Source organism: Colobus angolensis, unplaced genomic scaffold (genome assembly GCF_000951035.1).
Source record: "Colobus angolensis palliatus isolate OR3802 unplaced genomic scaffold, Cang.pa_1.0 Scaffold140, whole genome shotgun sequence".
Lineage (NCBI taxonomy): Eukaryota > Metazoa > Chordata > Mammalia > Primates > Cercopithecidae > Colobus > Colobus angolensis.
Window position 1 is genome coordinate 345,434 of NW_012114489.1, and position 19,540 is coordinate 364,973.

The window sequence follows — 19,540 nt, forward strand, 5'->3', positions numbered from 1 at the left end:
AAATCCAGGGGTCTTCCTTTTTACAACAAATAAGTGTTACTGTGCATTTTTAATGTATGCAGCATGATGTTACGAGATAAATATAGATAGTCAAACCCAAAGTTAACTGCTCTATGCGGTTTTTCACATGGTGTTCCAATTTGTCTTATCCTTTTTTTTTTTTTTTTTTTTTTTGTCCATGTGAGGCAAGACTGTTACAATCTACTCAGCAAAAATTCTGATTATAATACACTATCATTAGCTATAGTCCTCATGTTACAGGGGCCTTCTTAAAGTGGAGGTTCAGTAAAAGTACCATAGAAGAGGATGTTGTCTTGCAATCACATTTCACAAAACTAACTGGCCACATTCCAATTTGAATAAGCAAATTAGAATAAACAATTCCACCTGGCTTAGATACCTATTTTATTTGGGCAATTGGCTGTTCTCTTGGCATGTAGTAGTGAGCATTCAACAGCTGGTGCTCGCTCACCCATGGGGCCTTTCTTTTCAGAAGATAATTATTTCAGAGATTGACAAAGAACTGAGATCTGAGCTGGGATCATTAAGGCCAAGAATGTACCACCATCTTAGCATATCACTATTTTAAATAATGATGGGAGTTCATAAAATGAATGTATTTTCTCTTCAAGACACATTGTAGGCATTTTTCGCTAAAACTGAGGAACATAATATTAAAATATTTTCCCTTTAAATATTAATTCGAAAAGGTACTTAAATTTATTGAGTCTGACCCTGTGCTCATGATGGAGAATTTTCTCTTGGTGAGATATCAACAATTCACAGAATACAAAACGAAGTGAAATGTGGTTTGGCCATATGCATTTTTTTTTTTTTTTTTTTTTTTTTTACCTTATGGAGTGTTTTTCATTTTCTCAGGCTCTCTGCCTGGAACACTCACCACACCCCAATGCACACATGGCAAACTTATACACATCTCATCTTATCGTTCATCCTCCAGGAAATCTCTAACCACTATCACCCACCCACCCAGTAAAGGTTACGTACATAGCATTCTGTACTAGACCATCATAGCATTTACCATACTCTTTGGTAAGTGCCTTTTTACTTGTCTTTATCCCCAGCTGTGTCAGACAGACTTTAATGCAGCCCCCCTGATCCCCATCTCCCGGTGCTGACACTCCTATATATTTTTTTCTTCTTGATCTTGGGATCTGTTTCTTGCTTCCTACTGATGGAATATGATAAACATGATGGGATGTCACTCCAATGATTGGGTTGCATAATGTAAAACACTGTCTTACTACTAGACTCACTCTAGGGATTCTCCTTGCTAGTTTTGAAGAACCCAGATGCCATGACTCCTAAAGCTGCAAGAAAATGAATTCTGCCAATGGCCTGAGTGAGCTCGGATGTTGACTCAGTTGAGCCTACAGATGAGAATTCAGCTCTGGCTGACAGCTTGATTGCAGCTTTGTGAGACATTAAGGAAAAGACCAAGTTAAATTGTGCCTGGACTCCTGACCCACAGAAACTGTGAGGCAGCAAATGAATCTTGTCTTAAGTAACTGAGTTTGTGGTAATTGTTTATGCAGAACAGAAAACTAACACACCAACTAATGAACAAAGTCATTAAGAATAGGGAAAATATCTGGGTTTTTTGAGGTCATGACCCCCAAGGCCTAGCACAGTGACTGGTACACTGTAGGTAAATATCTGTCGAATATATTATAAAAATGTGTTTAATATATAAATATATGTTAACAATAATTTTTGGGCTGGGCACAGTGGCTCACACCTGTAATCACAGCACTTTGGGAGACTGAGGCAGGAGGACTGCTTGAGCTCAGGAGTTTGAGACCAGCCTGGGAAACATGGTAAGACCTCATCTCTACTAAAAATACAAAAAATTAGCCAGGCATGTTGGCTCACATGTAGTAGTCCCAGATACTCAGGAGGCCAAGGTGGGAGAATCGCTTGACTCTGGGAAATGGAGGCTGTGGCGGGAGGATCGCTTGACTCTGGGAAATGGAGGCTGCAATGAGCTATGATCATGCCACTGCACTCCAGCCTGTGTGAGCAAGACCCTGTTTTAAAAAATAGAAATATATAAAATAATTTTTGTGTGTCAGAATAAAGTCTGTATTTTGCATTAGAGAGTAGGAGTCTCTTCTGGGTGGGTTTGCCTCTGTGCTTTGGCATTAGACACTTCTCATTACTTTAGGGCTCACTTGATTTTTCTTTTTGCCAGCCACATAGCTTCTGGGACTTCTGGACATGTTATCCTATGATCTAGGACAATTCTAATTTCAATTTTTAACTTAATTTGCCCCACTCCCTTCACTCCCTAGTACCTCAAACACCAAAGGAAGATATCTTAGAATAGGATATAGGATAGAGAATAGAACACCTTTCTTTGGGTGAAAACAGATGGAGAAATAACTTCAGCAAAAGATGCTGATCAGCCACATTGGTGTGGTGAGGGTTAAGTCTGTCATTCTTAAGTGACATCCTAAAAGTACTGGATGCCTAACAGCACTGGATACCTTTATCTGGTACTATGCTTATTACCTGGGTAACAAATGGGGATGTGGAAGTTTGGGATGAGGAGATAAAAAATAAAGCGTATTTTGGAGACCAATACTACTTCTCCATGACCCTTTCTATCTCAGATTTGCTAATCTTCTAGTGATTCCAATTTCCTGTGGACACATCTCTATCATGAATTTTCACATCATACATATTATTTATATGTCATTTTCTTCTATTAAACTGGAAACTCCAAGAGAGCAGGGTCTTGACTTTTTTTCTTTTATAATTATGCAAACAAACATTCCTTGAGCATTGCCTTTTCCTCAGGCATAGTACTAGGTGCTTTATTTTTATCATTTCATCTTCTCTTTACAACACACCCATGAGGTAGGTCCTATTCTTCTTATTTTACAGATGGGAATTTGAGGTTGAAAAAGCTAAGTTTCAAGTCCCACTGTCAATAATTGGTAGAGCCAGGATCTCTGTATCCCCAGCATGTAGTGCAGCAACTAGCACTGGGTAGGTCTCCAAAGGTGCCTCTTAAGTCACTGTGTAAAGCCCAGGCTGGGACCAACTAGGGGGAATGTCCTAACTTGAGCTATTTCTGAATCCACCAGTGTTTTCTAAAGCAAGTTTCTTTGTTTGGGGGATTAGAATAGGAAGCCTAACTCTGGTTAGGCAGCATGAAGCACCTTGCTTTGAGGTCCAGTGACCTACTATTCCACTGATACTTAACATTTGGAAAACATGAGAGAATGGCCTTAGAACTTTCACCTGTAGGGCACTATTCACTATTCGCAAAGACACAGAATTAACCTAGATGTCCATCAGTGGTGGACTGGATAAATAAAATGTGCACATAGACACCGTGGAATACTATGCTGCCATAGAAAAGAAAACTATGTCCTTTGCAGCAACATGGACGTAGCTGGAGGCCATTATCCTAAGTAAATTAATGCAGGAACAGAAAACCAAATGCTGCATGTTCTCACTTACAAGTGGGAGCTCAACACTGAGTATTCATGGACATAAAGATGGGAACAGTAAACACCAGGGCCTACTTGAGGGTGGAGGGTGGGAGGAGGATAAGGATTCAAAAACTATGTATCTGGTACTATGCTTATTACCTGGGTAACAAAATCATCTGTACACCAAACCCCCACGACATGCAATTTACCGATGTAACAAACCTGCACGTGTACCCCCAAACCTAAAATAAAAGTTGGAAGGGAAAAAAAAAAAATTCCACCTATAGGAGTAATTTCTGTTCTCAGTATCCAGTTAAACATTTTCTTGTTAATGCTCATTTTTCTCCAGAAGATGATCTGCTCATCTAGTGCACTGTTCTCTGAGTGACCACACTGAGCTCTTCATGATTAGCTGGGTAATGCGAATGGAGACAAGAGTGGTGGAAAGACGGGTGGAGAGCACACTTTGCAATTAGGCCTCTTAAGCTGGAACACTGGTTATCAGTCATCTTAATCTTTCACAATTATCTCTGCCCTTTAAGATATGAGGATGACATTATTTTTTACATTATTGGGTGTTGCAGAATACTTTTACCCTCTGGAAATGTCTGTTGAGCTCCTGCTTGAAATCATTTTATGACAAATTTTTTAATGGAGTGCTGAAAAATATTAAATTCCTTTTTCCTTTTCCTCTTTACTCCCTTTCCTCCTTATTTCCTCCCTTCTTCCTTTTTTCCCATTTCTTTCCTTCTTGACTTCCTCCCTCTTCCTTTCTTTCCTTCTCCAGGTACTTACTGAACATCTACCAGGTGCTGGGGTTAAAGAGTTACACAAGGCTTGCAATATGCCATATCTTATAGAGCTTATAAAGTATGTAGGGGGTATTGACAGAAATAATTAGGAAAATAAAGTAATAAACAAAAATATCCAATTTTAAGTAATATAATAAAGAGAAAATAGGGTGATATGATAGAGATTAGAATTAGTAAATTCCATGGGTTGAGTGAACAGCAAAGGTCTTTTCATGCGATTTTAAGCTAGGAAACAAAGACTCAGCCATGCTGATCTGGTGGAGAATTGCAGGCAGAGAAAATAGTTAATGCAAAGCTTCCAAGGTGGGAATAAGCTTTGTGGGTTTAAGGGACGGCAGTGAGGTCACCAAAACTATGATGGAGCAGGAGGTTTTAGATATGGGCAAGAACCAGATCATGTAGGACCTTGTAAGCCATGGTAAAGAGTTGGTACTTCATTCTAAATACCAAAGAGAGCAATGAAATGGTTTTAAGTAGATGAATGACAGTGATCTCATTCATTATTACAAAGAAGTATTACTGGGTGATAAACATATATGTTTATATTAAGCTTTTTTTCTGTTTGCAGTTCTGAAATACTTCAAAGTTTTAAAGACAATTCTTATTACTGCATCCAAAATTAATTGTTAGAGGGCAAGAATGGAGGTAGAGGAATGAGACAGGAGGCCATTGTATATCAGGTGATGGATAAAGGTGGTTAGAACTAGTGTGACAGTAGGTGAGAAAGAGAGAAGCAGACAGACTCAGGTTGCGTTTTGAAGGTTGAGTTGATGAAACTTGTTGGTGGTTGAATAGAGAGCATGAGAGAAAAATAGGAATCAAAGATACACTTTGTTCAAGAAATTGGTTGAAAAAATGGTGCCATTTCCTGAAATGGGAAAATCTTGGGAGGTGGGGTAGGTTTTTGTAGTGGTAGGGTGGTGAAAAGTGCTCTTTTGGCCATCTTAAACATGAGATGCCTATCAGATCTTCAAGTGAAGATATAAGAGTTAGAAAAATCGGCTGGAAATGAAGCTCTGCAGTCATCAGCTTATCAATGGTCTTTAAGACCATGGGTGGGATGGGATCACCTAGTGAGAGGACAGATAGAGAAGGGAAAGGAGCCCAAGGGTGAGTCACAGAATGCTCCAATATGGAAGTCAAAGAGAAGAGGAAAAACCAGCAGAGGAGACTGGTCAGTGAGACAGAGAGATGATAAACTTTAGATATTTGTCCCCTCCAAATCTCATGTTGAAACTTGATCCCCAAGGTTGGAGGTGGGGTCTGGTGAGAGATGATTGGATCCTGGGCGCAGATCCCTCATGAAGGGCTTGGTGTCATTCTTATGAGAAAGTGAGTTCTCATTCTTAGTTCCCACAAGATTTTGTTGTTAAAAAAAGCCTGGTACCCACTCCTTTCTTTTGCTCCCTCTCTTTCCATGTGATGCCACCCCCCTTTTTCCTTCCCCTTCTGCCATGATTGGAAGCTCAGTGAAGTCCTCACCAGAAGAAGATGCTTGTGCATGCATTTTGTATAGTCTGCAGAACCAACAGCCAAACAAACCTCCTTTCTTTATAAGACACCCAGCTTCAGGAATTCCTCTACGGCTGCACAGAACAGACTAACACAAGGGACAATTGGGAGAGTGTAATCCTGAGAAAACCAAGAGAGAAAAGATTTTAAGTAGGAGAGCATAGTCAACTTTATCTAAAGCACACGTTTTTGAACATTTTTGTACTGTAGCATCTTCCACAGGCTGTGGAATCCTATGGGCCACTTATCAAAAAATGTTTTTAAATGAATAAAATAAAATACATAGCATTACACAGGAAACTAATTATGTTGCAGTACAAACGTCAAAATATTAACACACAAATTTGATGTATTTCTGCTTTTTATTAATATATTTTATAACAAGACCTAGCAGCAGCTCTGAACTATTGAACTCTCTAAGTAGTGATGAGCAGAAATGATATTTTGAGACATGAGATATCTGCAACATCTTCAATATAATATATATGATGTAATATGAAAAAGTGATATGTATAATATAATATGAAAATACATATGATTTCTGACAAAGCCACTGTGATTTATTGACTATGTTTAAAACTCAAGGAAATGCTAACTTTCAGTTAGTGATTAGTGAAAACAGAGATATATTTTTCCCATGCAAGTTCAGACTCTCTGATTTCAAAAGCACTAGTTTAATGTTAAGAGGTAAATCTTTAGAAATGGGACTCAGTGATATGGATTCTCCTAAATGGTGACTTATTTTGCTATACTTGCTTAATCTTGAGCAATAACCTTAGGCTTGTCAATGTTCTGCCTCTTACTGTTAGACGATGCCATTAAAAGGGCATAGGAGCTATGATGGGGGACTGGGTGGAGTGGGGAGGGGAATGCTGAATATTCTTTTCTGCAGTTACTTATGTTCAAGAACATTAATATTCATAAAGATGTCTAATATTAAAACAGATTTGGAAATGAATTCATTAGGGCAGAAAACATTTAAATCTGTCTCTACTCCCGTTGTTTGATATTCAGAATACTTTATAGGGAAGGATAGACATTCCTATAAAGGTTCTCCCTTTGTTCTGTTGTTCTGTCTGTTGCCTCCTTGAAAGTTCTAGAATACTGGCCAGGGACGGTGGCTCATGCCTGCAATGCCTGCACTTTGGGAGGCCGAGGTGGGGGTGTAGATCGCGAGGTCAGGAGTTCAAGACCAGCCTGACCAACATGGGGAAACCCCGTCTCTACTCAAAATACAAAAATTGGCTGGGCATGGTGGCATGCACCTGTAATCCCAGCTACTCAGGAGACTAAGGCAGGAGAATCACTTGAACCTGGGAGGCAGAGATTGTAGTGAGCCAAGATCACGCCATTGCACTCCAGCCTGGGCGACAGAGAAAGACTCCGTCTCCAAAAAAAAAAAAAAAAGTTCTAGAATACCTATTATATTCCTCTTTCCCTCTGATTACACACTGATATACAAAATATACATAACTTGGAGTCTTTAAAACACAATGCCCAATTTATGAATATGCTGTTAATTTTCGAATTTCAAAGGCAGATTGATGCTCAAAAATATTTGTTTGTTGACTGCTAGACAGAAATAGTTTCCTTAATTCCCTGCTCCTCCTCATACCTTCTTACTGAAGTAGAGTTCTGAAAGTCTAAATATTTATACCTGTATTCAACATACCATCAATTCCATGATGAACAAACTTTCATAGTTGTTTTGCCTGCATTATGTGCGAGGGTTATAGCGGGGTTGCATTATAGTGCAGGGCTTGGCAAAACTGGCATGTGGCCTGTTTTTCTTTTTTAAAAATATTTATAAATGAAAAATAAATAAAGAAATGAAATTCATGAAAAAGAAAACTTGTAAGCATAGTACAAGGAACTCCCATATATTCTTTTTCCAGATTCACCAATTGTTTATATTGTGCCTCTCTCTCTCTCTTTACACACACACACACACACACACACACACACAGTTGGGCCTTCGTATCCAAGGGTTCACCATCTCTGCATTCAACCAACTGTGGATAAAATATATTCAAAAAAATTCAAAGAATTCAAAATATTCAAAAAATATTCAGAAAAAAAAGAATGGATCGTTGCATCTGTACTGAACATGTACAGAGTTTTTCCTTCTCATTCTTCCCCCAAAAATACGGTATAACAACTTTTTCCACAGCATTTATGTTGTATTAGGTATTATTAAAGTATATAGGAGGATGTGCATAGGTTATATATAAATATTATGCCATTTTATATAAGCGACTTGAGCATCGGCAGATTTTGGTATATGTGGGAGGTCCCTGGAACCCATCCTCTTTGGGTACTGAGGGACGACTATATACACAAACACATATACACTCAGCCATCCCCACAGATTATATATAATCTCTCAATCCAACTCATATTAGTTCATACTTATACTCTCAATTCCAACCCAGCTCCACAGGGTATATTTTTGTATTCTCTGTTTCTATATTTGTAAGTCCCCCAATAGTGAGACATTTAGCTTCCAGTATCCTCAATACATTTACTCATTTGCTGAAGCTGAAAATATACAGAAGGTAGTTTCAAAATTTCTCATCCATGCCACTGTACAAACCTCGTGTGGCCTCTTTTTGTACAGCCAACAAGCTAAGAACACTGTTTACACCTGTATAGGGTTGTCAAAGCAAAACAAATTAAAAAAACAAAGAAGAATATGCAACTGACACCTTATGTGGCCTGCAAAACCTCAACTATTTCCTCTCTGGTCCTTTACAGAAAAAAGTTTGCTGATCCCTGCATAGTGGCTCTTGGGGGTGTGTGCATGCGCACTCACATTTACACGACTATGCTTAAGGAAGCTTTCTCAGTTCCCTTCTTTAAATGATAGATTTTTGTCCCCTTGACTACTGTGGTCGACAACTGATCAGACCAGGCCAGTCCTAGAATGTCAGCCCCCTAACAACTATGATTGGTCCAAGAGGTGAGCATGGGAAAGAGTCGGGGGCCCTCAGTGTCCTTCCCATAGAATCGATATGTAAATACTGGGGACAAAGTTCCTTCTCCTCTTTTCACTGAAGTTGCTAAACTGAGATAAGCCTGGACATGCTGTTGAACATCACAGAAGAGATCTGCAGGAGGGGAGGTTAGGGCGAACACACAGAGGAAAGAGGGCCTGATCTAATATATTACGTGAAATGATGATAAACTCCTTAAGGAGATGAGTATTAGTTCACTTTGCATATGCAATAAAATAGCCAAGTCAAATTTGGGTCTTCATCAGATATTAAAGAATTTTTCTTCAGGTCTAACAGAAATGATTTATCTAAGTCTGAACATTTACTAAAGCTTAATTTAGGTTGATGCACTAGACTGGCATTTTTCATTTTTAATGTAGTGTACTATTATGAATTAGATCTTTCATCACAGAAAGAGCAGCTTCCAATTCTTGAAGACAGTCAGTGGTGAATGGTTATTTAAGTAGTAGCTCATCTGTCAATATAAACTGGATTCAGGGTATACAGGTTGCGTGCACACACACACACACACACACCCCAACACACCACACAGTCATACCTTAGTATCCATGGGGGATTTGTTCCAGTACTCCATGTGGATACCTAAATCCATGAATGCCAAGTTCCTTATATAAAATGGTGTAGTATTTGCACATAACTTACACATATCCTCCTTTATACTTTGAATCATCTCTAGGTAACTTATAATACCTAACACAACGCCTACATGTTTGTGTGAATTCAATATAGTACTTGGTGCATGGCAAATTCAAAATTTTGCTTTCGGAACTTTGTGGAAATTTTTGATTTATGGTTGCTTGAATCCACAGATGTGGACACCATGGAGATATATACATATACATATATATATATGGTTATGGACATACATATGGATATTTATGTATATACACACATATGAATATTTTGTGTGTGTATATAGATATACATACGTGTGTGTATATCTATATCTATATATATATTTTTTCTTTCATCTCTCTGTTGGTAATATGGTTGAAAGTAGAACTTTCTCTTTTCCACCTCTGGCTTCTCATGAGGACACCTATAAGGCTCAACACTGTCACACTGGCTTGGCACTTTGTGTCTAGAAAGTTGAAAAAGTCACTGTTTCAAATGACAAAAGTATATTTTCCCTCACAGTCTCAGAGGTGAAATCCGAAAAGTGAAACATTTACAGAGGCACAAGTGATCTTTCACATGAAGGAGTCTAAAGTTGATAATGCAGTAGGGAATGCAGTCCTATTGTTTTTATTTTCCCCTTCCTGAGCATACACCCAGCTCAGCTGTCATGGGTACCTCTGATGCTCCCTGAGCAGGGATTTTAAATGACTCCACAGCAGACTGGTCTCTGACTGAATCGTGTGCAACAAATCTTGGGAATTTTAGTTCATAGCAAGTAAACAGCACTCCTTTAAAGACAAATTTTCATATTTGCTTGTTGGAATATTTTCATTTTTCTTATAAATCAAGTTGGACCAAAATGGTTTAGGATTATTTTCTGAGGAAACATGTTTTTGTGGACTTTTGGTCTATGGTCTTAATGATTCCTGCAGAGTCTGACATCTCTACCAATATTTTGTCCACCAAAAGAGCAGCCAGCCTTGATGACTGAAAATTCACAGCCATGCGTGCTTGTCCTCAAGCAAAGACTGCTGGGGGAGGCAGAGGTGAACAGAAGGTAATGAGATATGTATCCTTATCTTAAAATCACTTTATGTTACCCTTCAAAAATCTCTTTTAAAGGTTTTTTTTTTTTAAAGGTTGAGCTCTAATATAATGCTAACATTCATCACAAAACAGTATAATTGCCTTCTCCTACTGTAAACCCTAGCTTAGTGAAGCCAAATGTTGGGAATTGCTTTGGCCTAGACTTATAAGATACAGAGGCCAATGGCCAGAAAACCAATTGACATCAGGGATTTAGCTAGTAAAACAACTTCCAGGGAATGGTCCTGGGTCAGATCCATTAAGGCTGATTGTTCACATGTTTTATGCCTTTCCATCTCCATCTGAAGTATAGTCACCTTTACAATGAGGACTTTAACGGACTACACAGCCTTCAGTTGATGAAAAGTAACTCACATTTATGAAGGTTAAAAAGGGGGAAATGAGTTTTAAAACTTTTTACTGCAAATGGTGAAATAAAGTGGGTTTTCAGGTAAATCCTTAATTATTTTCTGGAAACACCCCATTTCCAGAGAATTTTGATTAATTAGAACCTTGCTGTTAGTATTAATATCACAGGCTTTATTTATGATATTCTAGTTGCTAAAACTTTCCACTATAACAAATGGGGTCAACCTTCTGGTTGGCAGACTATTACCAATATTCTCTTATAACAGAGTGTTGATGTTCAGCCTCCTAGAACCTCTATTTGAAACACATTATCCTGCTTTTAAGCCTCAAATTATGGCCAACAGGCCATTAGCGAAGGAAGGATGATGTTATTACTTACTTTCTAAAGGAAATAATATGTGGAAAATGGGAGAAGGTAAAAGACATTGCTTATTTATTTTTGGAGCACAAACTAAAGGAAGAATGGATTACCAGAGAGTTCTTGCCTCTGCTGTGACAGTTTTGCCCCACCATTTGATATTAACATTCATGAAGAGATATCTATAATTTTCTGGAGCCCAGGAGCAATATCCCTTCCCATTCAGGTAATCCATCACTCTGAAGGGTGGACAGACAATAGGAATGTATGTTTCCTTTATCACTCCCTGCCAGTAGGGGAAATGACAGTCATACTGAAACTCTAATATCCTGCTTGATGTGTAGGAGTGGGTTGATGATTTACCCAGGTTCCTACTCTTCCCAGGGCATGGTCAGCATTCATCCTCTCTGAGACGCAGAGCACAAGAATAGGAGCGTCCTTAGGTTGGAGCAAAAACGAATCTGTCTAAATCTGTTGTTACCAAGTGACATATGTACATAAGGTGGAATGGTGATTGGATGGGGGTTTGCTTGTATATTACAGTCTCTGATATGGAGAATGCTGTATATTTTGCAAAATCATGACTACCACCACTGAAGTTGTAAAATACTAGTCAAGTCTGAGCAAGTATTGCTACTAGAAAAAATGGTTTTCTCCACTGAAGTCCTAGCAGTAACAAAATATGAGACATTCAGGATTATCCCCCTCTCCACAAAAAGCTGCTATGCTATATTGAAGACTGGAGAGATCATGCTTTCACTCAACTACATGCACAGAGCTAAGCATTTTATACACTGTAGGAGTTTGAAAGTTATACTCTGAATGATTAAATAAAGTTACAAAGGTAATTATGGGGCCTCCGAATTGTCGTTCTTGTTACATGATTAAACTTGCCATGGTCTATTTCTACCATTTCTTTTTATTGCCTCTCTTCTTTTTTCCCCACTCATTTTTTTTGTATTCACTGACTATAGTGCAATCACACTGTTGGAAACTAGCCTTAACCATGTGGTTGTAGAAGAAAATCTTTGGCAGGTAAGGAAATGGAGACTCAGTGAGGTGAATCCAAGGTCACTCAGTTAATAAGTGTCAGAGCCAGGATTCTACCTGAGTTCTACAATCTAGACTTGTGATGTTTCTTCTTTCCTACACTACTGCCAGAGGATATTTATATGGTTTGTACTAAAAAAGTCATCATCTGTGAATTAATCAATGCATCTACTAAAAAGGTATTGAAGAGCTCTTTGTATAACGCTGAGCACTGTGGATAAGATGAAGAAGACATGGTTTTCCTGAGGTTTGGAGAAACCACCTTCCAGTAGGGAGTAAACTAAAACACCTGGTCATATCATAAAGCGCTATGAGGACGGAGCCTTTAATTCTGCCTGTGGAGTCTGGGAGGCTTCACAGAGGGGGCAACATTTGAGATTGAACTTGAAAAATAAATAGGACTTTGTGCTGAAATGGTCTTTGCCATTTAACAATCTGGCATGACCCTGGGAAAAACCAATTTAATTTTCTGATACTTAGTTCCCTGTCTGTCTCAAGACTGTTATGAAGATGAAATGAGATTTGAAAGCACTTTGAAAACTTGCAGATGACATTATAAGAAGTAGTTTCAAGAACTATGGATCCTAAGGATAAGAGATGAGGCCTGGTCCATTAAAAAAACAGGATGCATGCACTATTTATGGAAAAAAACAAAACAAAACAAAACAGGCTGTGATGCTATTGTTTGAAAAGTCCATAGTCCTTAGTGCAGCTGATATGGGTAGTTATCAGTTTTCCATAACATACAGATAGGCCTCTAAGCAAGACTCAGGTAATTCCCAGGAAAATTGTGTACCAATCAGGGATGGAAATCCACACTAGCATAGAGTAGTTAAGGGTATGCCTTACAAATAGTCTTGGGCATCAGCTACTGGGGAAGGGCGGTGCTTGGGATCTAACTCATAAAATATACACTTTTCAGGATAAACTCAGATCTACCATTTTACCTTCTTTTTTATCACTCAGGATAATTGATAGGAAAAAGAGTGCAGAAATATATCCCTGGGCCACATGAGTCAAGGATGTCATAGTGAAGAGAATGTCTTAATAACAAAAAAATACAAAGATGGGGGAGCTAAAGTGGGCTGTTTTGCAATCTCCAGATAATGGTGAATAATGATTTAAAACTTTGTCTTAGTTCTGTCTTAGTCTGTGTTGCTATAAGGAAATGCCTGAGGCTGGGCAATTTATAAGTAAAAGAGGTTTATTTGGCTCACAGTTCTGAAGGTTGTACAAGAAGCATGGCACCAGAATCCGCATCTGGTGAGGGGCTTAAGTTGCTTCCGTTCATGATGGTGCTTCCACTCATGATGGAAGGCAAAGGGGAGCTGGCATGTAGAGATCACATAGCAGGGGGAGAGAGAGAGACACAGAGAGAGAGGTGTCAGGCTCTTTTCAACAACTGGTTCTCACAGGAACTTAGAGTGAGAACTCACTCCTCTGAGAGAATGGCACCAAGTCATTCATGAGGGATCTGCTCCCAGGATCCAAATACTTCCCACCAGGCCCTACCAGCAACACTGGTGATCAAATTTCAACACGAGACTTGGCAGGGCCAAAGTATCCAAACCATGGCATTAATTTTCATAAATTATGAGCAGTGTCTAAACCTATCCTTTTCATGTTTGATGGATCAAATAGTAAAGGAATACAGTGTAACATGGGGTGTGTGTGTGTGTGTGTGTGTGTTTATTCACATAGTTATAGTCTAAGATCATCTGTCTTTCTTCCAGGGTACTTCTTTTTTTGTATATCCTCTGTATAATGTTAGCTTATATATGATGAGGTACTAGTCCTGAATCAGTTAGCTACTGCCACATAACAAACCACTCTAAAGCTAAGTTGCTTAAAACAACCTCCATTTGTTGAGCCATGAGGAGACTCAGGTAGACTCCTCATGAGTCTACAGGTTGAATGTTTTTTTCTGAACTATGCTGGGCTGTCTGGGATTTATATTTCTGTGGTCAGCTGTGTGTCATCTAGGACAAAGCTGAGGTTACTTTGATGTCCAGAGGGGAGATTAACAGAGAGAGAGTTCTGTGGAGCAATCATCTGTGCTAAGGTTATATATTCTCCATTATGGGGAGGTTAAATTTCTTATTAAAAGGAGTTGTAAAAGCAGGCATTATCTTAGTTTACATAGCCCATCAAGTGAACTAGATCATACTTTATGTGGACTGCTTTGTGAAGCTTCAGGGAGCCCCTTTTAGGTTAAACATTATTTATTTATTAATTTTAGTCTACTGTAAAAGGCAGTGGCTTTGAAACAGCTCCACAACTTAAGTCATTATCAATCATCAATTCTTCATGGTATGACCACTCTGGAAACTTGGTGGGGGATGAGGAGAGTACTGAAAGGTTAAGAAGGCACAAGACAGGAAGGTAAAGATGAAATTCAATCTGATTTCACAGTTTTGCCCTGAGGAATACCCTTAATAGACCCAGTGACCTCTTATCAGCTTTAGTTTAGTCCTGTTTTGAAATTAAAGTTAAGAGAGTGGTTAGGATGTTTAATGAGACAGATTGGATGGATGTGATAGAGACTGGTGGAGAAAGATAGAAGAATCCTAGAGGAAAGCAGAGGCTGGTTAATGCCACAACTACAGCACTAAGCCTGGGAACATTTAAAATTCAATTTCCTTTCTCCTCTTTTGAAAGAAAATTGTATGTTTAATAGGATATGTTTTAGTATTATACAAGAAAGGAAATAGCTGCTTCTTATAACCTACCAAACCCCTCTAATTATAATTTGGTTTCATAATTATATTAAATCAGGTTGTAATCCCTTAAAACTCAGCACCCTTTACCTGCTAATAGTGCAATCAGTCTAAATGCCATTTATAGTTAGTCTAGAGCTGAAAACAATATTTAAAACCAATTTTCAGTCTCAATTCATGAAAAAATACCATCACTCTATCTTATTTATAATAAACTCATTCGAGTAGATCCAGGCACAATATAAACAACTGATGGAAAATCCCTAGGAGGTTTTGGCTCATACATTCTGAGCAGACATGCTCTGGAAAACACAGACATTCTCAGAAAACTGCAGTCTGCTGAAAATGCCAGGAGATTTCAGGAGACTGGACTCTTCATTAGGCCTTGGCATCTTTCATTGTTTTTGCATAGGGAATGGTGTCAACACTTTTTATCTGAACAGCTGTATGTCCAACTCTTTTTTCTAATCCTGTTTCAAATGGACAAGATCTTAGGGCACAAGAGAAGATGTGTGCTTGGGACAAAGGTATGTGGATGCTACAAAGTGATCCAGATTTTCACCCAAGACAGTGGACTCTTGGTGGGTTGAAAAAGGTGGTCAGGCAGTTTCTATGGAGGTCAGGCAGCATGTGAATGACAGTTCGATGTGATAGAGCGGTGAAAGTACAGAGGCTTTGGAGCAAGGTAGACATGCTTGCATTTTGGCTCTACGATTACAAGCTGTGTTACCTAAGCAAATTTTGTAACCATTCTGAGCTTCAGTTACTTCATCAGAAAAATGGAGAAAAATGTATCTATCTCCAAATGTTGCTAGGATATTTAGATAATACTACATCTTTTCTCCCTTCCTTCCTGCCTTTTTTCATCCTTCCTTCCTCAATTTCTTTCATTCAACAACTATTTATTGAACACTGTGCCAGATACCATCATTGTGCTGTTGCTGTTCATATTTCCTTGGACCCCCTTTTCATTTTTGTGCACATGACTCCTGGTGTGCTGTTACTCTCAAAAGCCAGCGTCTATGTTGCATTGTCAAAGATTTGCCCTCAAGCTGACAAAGGCCCATTTCACCTGAATAACTAAAAGTGCCTGGAAATTTACATCCCTCTGTGCGCATCCCTTAAAAAGTGATTGATAGGTAGGAAGAAATAAATGCTCCAGTCACAGTTTCCCCTTATGGGGACCACTCTGAGGTGTGACCTAGACTCTCTCCAGAACTTGCCTATGGGATTGACTCAAAATTACTATCCTTGGGAATTAATGTACTATCCTTGCTTGATTTCCTTCCCTTCCTAGTCCCATTTCCTTAGATCCCTATTGGTTTCCTGAGAACACCTCCTAATAATCCATTTTCACATGAATCCTTATTTCAGAGTTTGCTTCTGGCAGGTCTACCCCAAGTCACACACCTTTCACATATTCCATATTCTTCTAGGTGCTAGGAATGTATGAACGAGTCAGATATAGTCTTACTCTCATGTTTTATTAGCTACAAACACTGTAGTGAGAACCCATGTTAAATAGGTTCCCACGATAAAGACTGCATTTTAGACATTTTTCAGAATTCTACACTTCTTCTATAGTGGAAAGAGTATAGGTTTCAGAGTTACAACTTCCGAATTTGTGTCCCTACTCATTCACATATTAGCTGAAACACAGTGGGTAGCTGCATTTGACTTACTGAGCCCCACTTTTTCCATTTAAATAGGTTTATTAATGCCTGCGCTTCCAGACTCATGGGATTTCTATAGGGAGGACACAGAATACGTAAAAAGCCTTTTGAAATAGGGCACATAACCCAAAATTTATCACTACCTGGAGATGTTACATCAACAATAAACAAGAGCTTTGAAAAATAAAAGTACATTGTGTCATTTTTAAGGAAATGTTACATATTTTATAAGGCATCGCTTTAAAATTAACTTTAATGTTTTTATCTTTGCTGAATTAAACAAGTGTGATTCGGTAGGGTCAGTACAACATCATAAGCTTGGTATGGTTAACATGAAGATCAGGTTGACGCATAAAACAGGCAATGCTATGGGTGACAGCAAAATGTAAACACACGTCTTGGGGTTCTGCTGAGTGTAAAGCATTGAAAAAAAACAGAGTAAGGAAGCAAGTCCCTTGAAGAATCCCTGCCCCTAACATACCCTACCCACCTACCAGTGCCAGGGAATTAAGAGCTGCCTCATGTAACTCCATCTTCTGTGGATGGACTGCCAATCATCCTGTCTCCTTCAATCCTGTAGAAAAATTCCCTTTGACATACTCCATCCTGATGTTAGAGAACCAGGCTCAACACTTTCTTTGGGAATCCCTGTGCCTGCGTGATATTGCTTCTGGAAGCTAAAGCCCTGAGATGACTGATTTGCACTTTCCAGAGTTAATTATGTCCACAAATAATTTTGATGGTAAAATCCAAAGTGGGTTAAGCAAAAGGAGGTATTTCTTGAACAGGTACAAGGATATCTCCAAGATCTTAAGGGCAATACCTACAATCAGGCCTCAGTAGGGACTGGAAACAGGACCTGGAAAGTCAACATAATTCAAGGCAGACCTCTCCTACCTGTATTCATATCTCTCTTTGGAGTATATGGTCTTTTATATCTTCTAATCTCTATTAGTGGCTTCATTTTTTTTTTTATTCCTCAAGGCTGATTCTTCTGCCATGTTTATGTATGGAATGTCATAGCTGCCTCTAAATGGTGGCCTTTAGTCAAGTTTCTATCAGTTTATAAGATGACTGCCTATAGGCAGTTTTACTGACCTTTCTGTGTCCCAATACCAAATGATGAAAGACTTTTTTTTTTTTTTTTCTGACAGTGTAGATTCTGAATTGGTTTTTCTGAGTTAAGTATCTACTTTTGGTCCAATCAGCTGTGGTCAACAAGTGATGGAGACATGGCAATGATGTGGCTTCAGGGTCTCACTTCTCAGGGGGAGGAGGATTGATGAAGTGGAGCTCAGAATGGGCACATACTCTGAAACATTTACTACAGTGATTCATGTGTATTTCTTAGGTTGCTAGCTATGTTTCTGCCACCCACGTTTATTTAGTTCTCAGAAGAAAAATCCCCACAAGCCAAGCAGCCAAAGACAAGCTTGACAGAACCATCTGGACTCCACAAAATTTGACATCATATTGGCTTATCTTAAACCCATTCTTTTGAAACTTATGGTCTTTTGACAGTTGGTTCCCAAGCAAGGAGGACTACATTTATATACAAAAGGGTACTATTAAGGCCTTTTACTAATATAGAATCTTTGATTACTCTGGTATATTTTTAAAAGAGATTTCTAAAAACTTTTATTTCATTAGATTCTTGGTATATTCCTGTGAATTTTGGTGGGGAACCCATTTCAGTGAAGAATGCACAAGCCTGCATTGCTGTCAACTATTTCATCAGCATGGAAATTGGCCTCATTCAAGCTGAAATGGGCTTTAATTTCTACAATCCGATGCGTGTTTTATGGCTAAAGTAAAATAAGATATAAAGGAGAAAAGAAGGAGAAAGAGAATCTGCTTTTGTGGCTCCAACAGATCTTTCCAGTTTGTTTTCTCATAAAGTCGTTTGGGGGGGAGGGGGGTGGGGGCGGGTGGGGAACACTATTTCTTTCCAGCAAGCTGCCCTTGCAAGAAGCTATGGGAAGTGATTGCTCTCCACCAGAATGCTGATGCTTCAAAAGATTAATCCAATCTTACAAGACAGCCAAATTCTTTTGTCTTCACAGAAAGGAGCCTATAGACCTGGAACCCAGCAGACGTGGTCATTTTAAAGAGCTTGGAAACTTTCAGGTGGGCTGAGATGTGACTGGGCTGTGGGCAGGACCATGGAATCAGCCATCCACATCATTCAGTTTTGGGAGTGGAGAGACTTTCTTACTTAAATCAAGGCTTTAAAATACAACATTTCCTACCTCAGGCAAAGTTTGGACAAAGTAGAGGTGCTTTTTTGTGGCTTTGAAATAAACATTAAACCCTGATAATTTTCTCCTAGGTATGATGACTCTTGCTCTTACTCTCATGAGGGCAGACCTGTGGAGACCAGAGGTGAACAGATTTTGGAATCAGGGGTCAGAACTGGGCTTGTCCTGCCAAAGCTTGCATGGAAGTTGTCATGCTTGTCAGTGAGCTATTTCAGTAGAAGGCTGGATCCTTTCCATCCGCCACTCCAGGTCCACCTTCTGCTTTTTTTCCATCCTGCTCTGTCCTAGCAGGTTGATTCTTATTGTCTGCTCCTATGGGTTCCCTTACTTTTTAGCTCCTAGTTGATTTTGGTCAGTGAAGCCCCAGGAAGAGCTAGGTAGGTAGGAGGAGAGGAGAATGAGATCAGGGTTTTTATTCCCTCATCTCCCTCCCTGCCCAGTCATTGTGGGTTGGCTGCCTCTACTGAAGGCTACAACTCCTGTTAGATTGCCTGTGCCCTTGTCTTTTCAGGCATAAGAGTCGTAACAGCTCCTTTATATGCTATTCCCAGAGTACTTGATTATCCATTGTTGGGTTCCTTTTAATAGTCCTTTGTGCCCATCTCTTTACTG

General features: G+C 39.0%; 2 long non-coding RNA genes across 2 annotated transcripts in view; one reads left to right on the forward strand and one right to left on the reverse strand.

Annotated features, from left to right (window-relative positions):
- LOC105506832 overlaps nt 1-19,540 on the reverse strand; it is a 922,775-nt gene that overhangs the window by 20,384 nt on the left and 882,851 nt on the right. The gene's annotated exons all lie outside the window — the stretch shown is intronic.
- LOC105506831 overlaps nt 15,292-19,540 on the forward strand; it is a 61,825-nt gene continuing 57,576 nt past the window's right edge. Inside the window, exon 1 of the long non-coding RNA XR_001000994.1 lies at nt 15,292-15,524. This is a non-coding gene — a long non-coding RNA (uncharacterized LOC105506831). The remainder of the gene's footprint in view (nt 15,525-19,540) is intronic.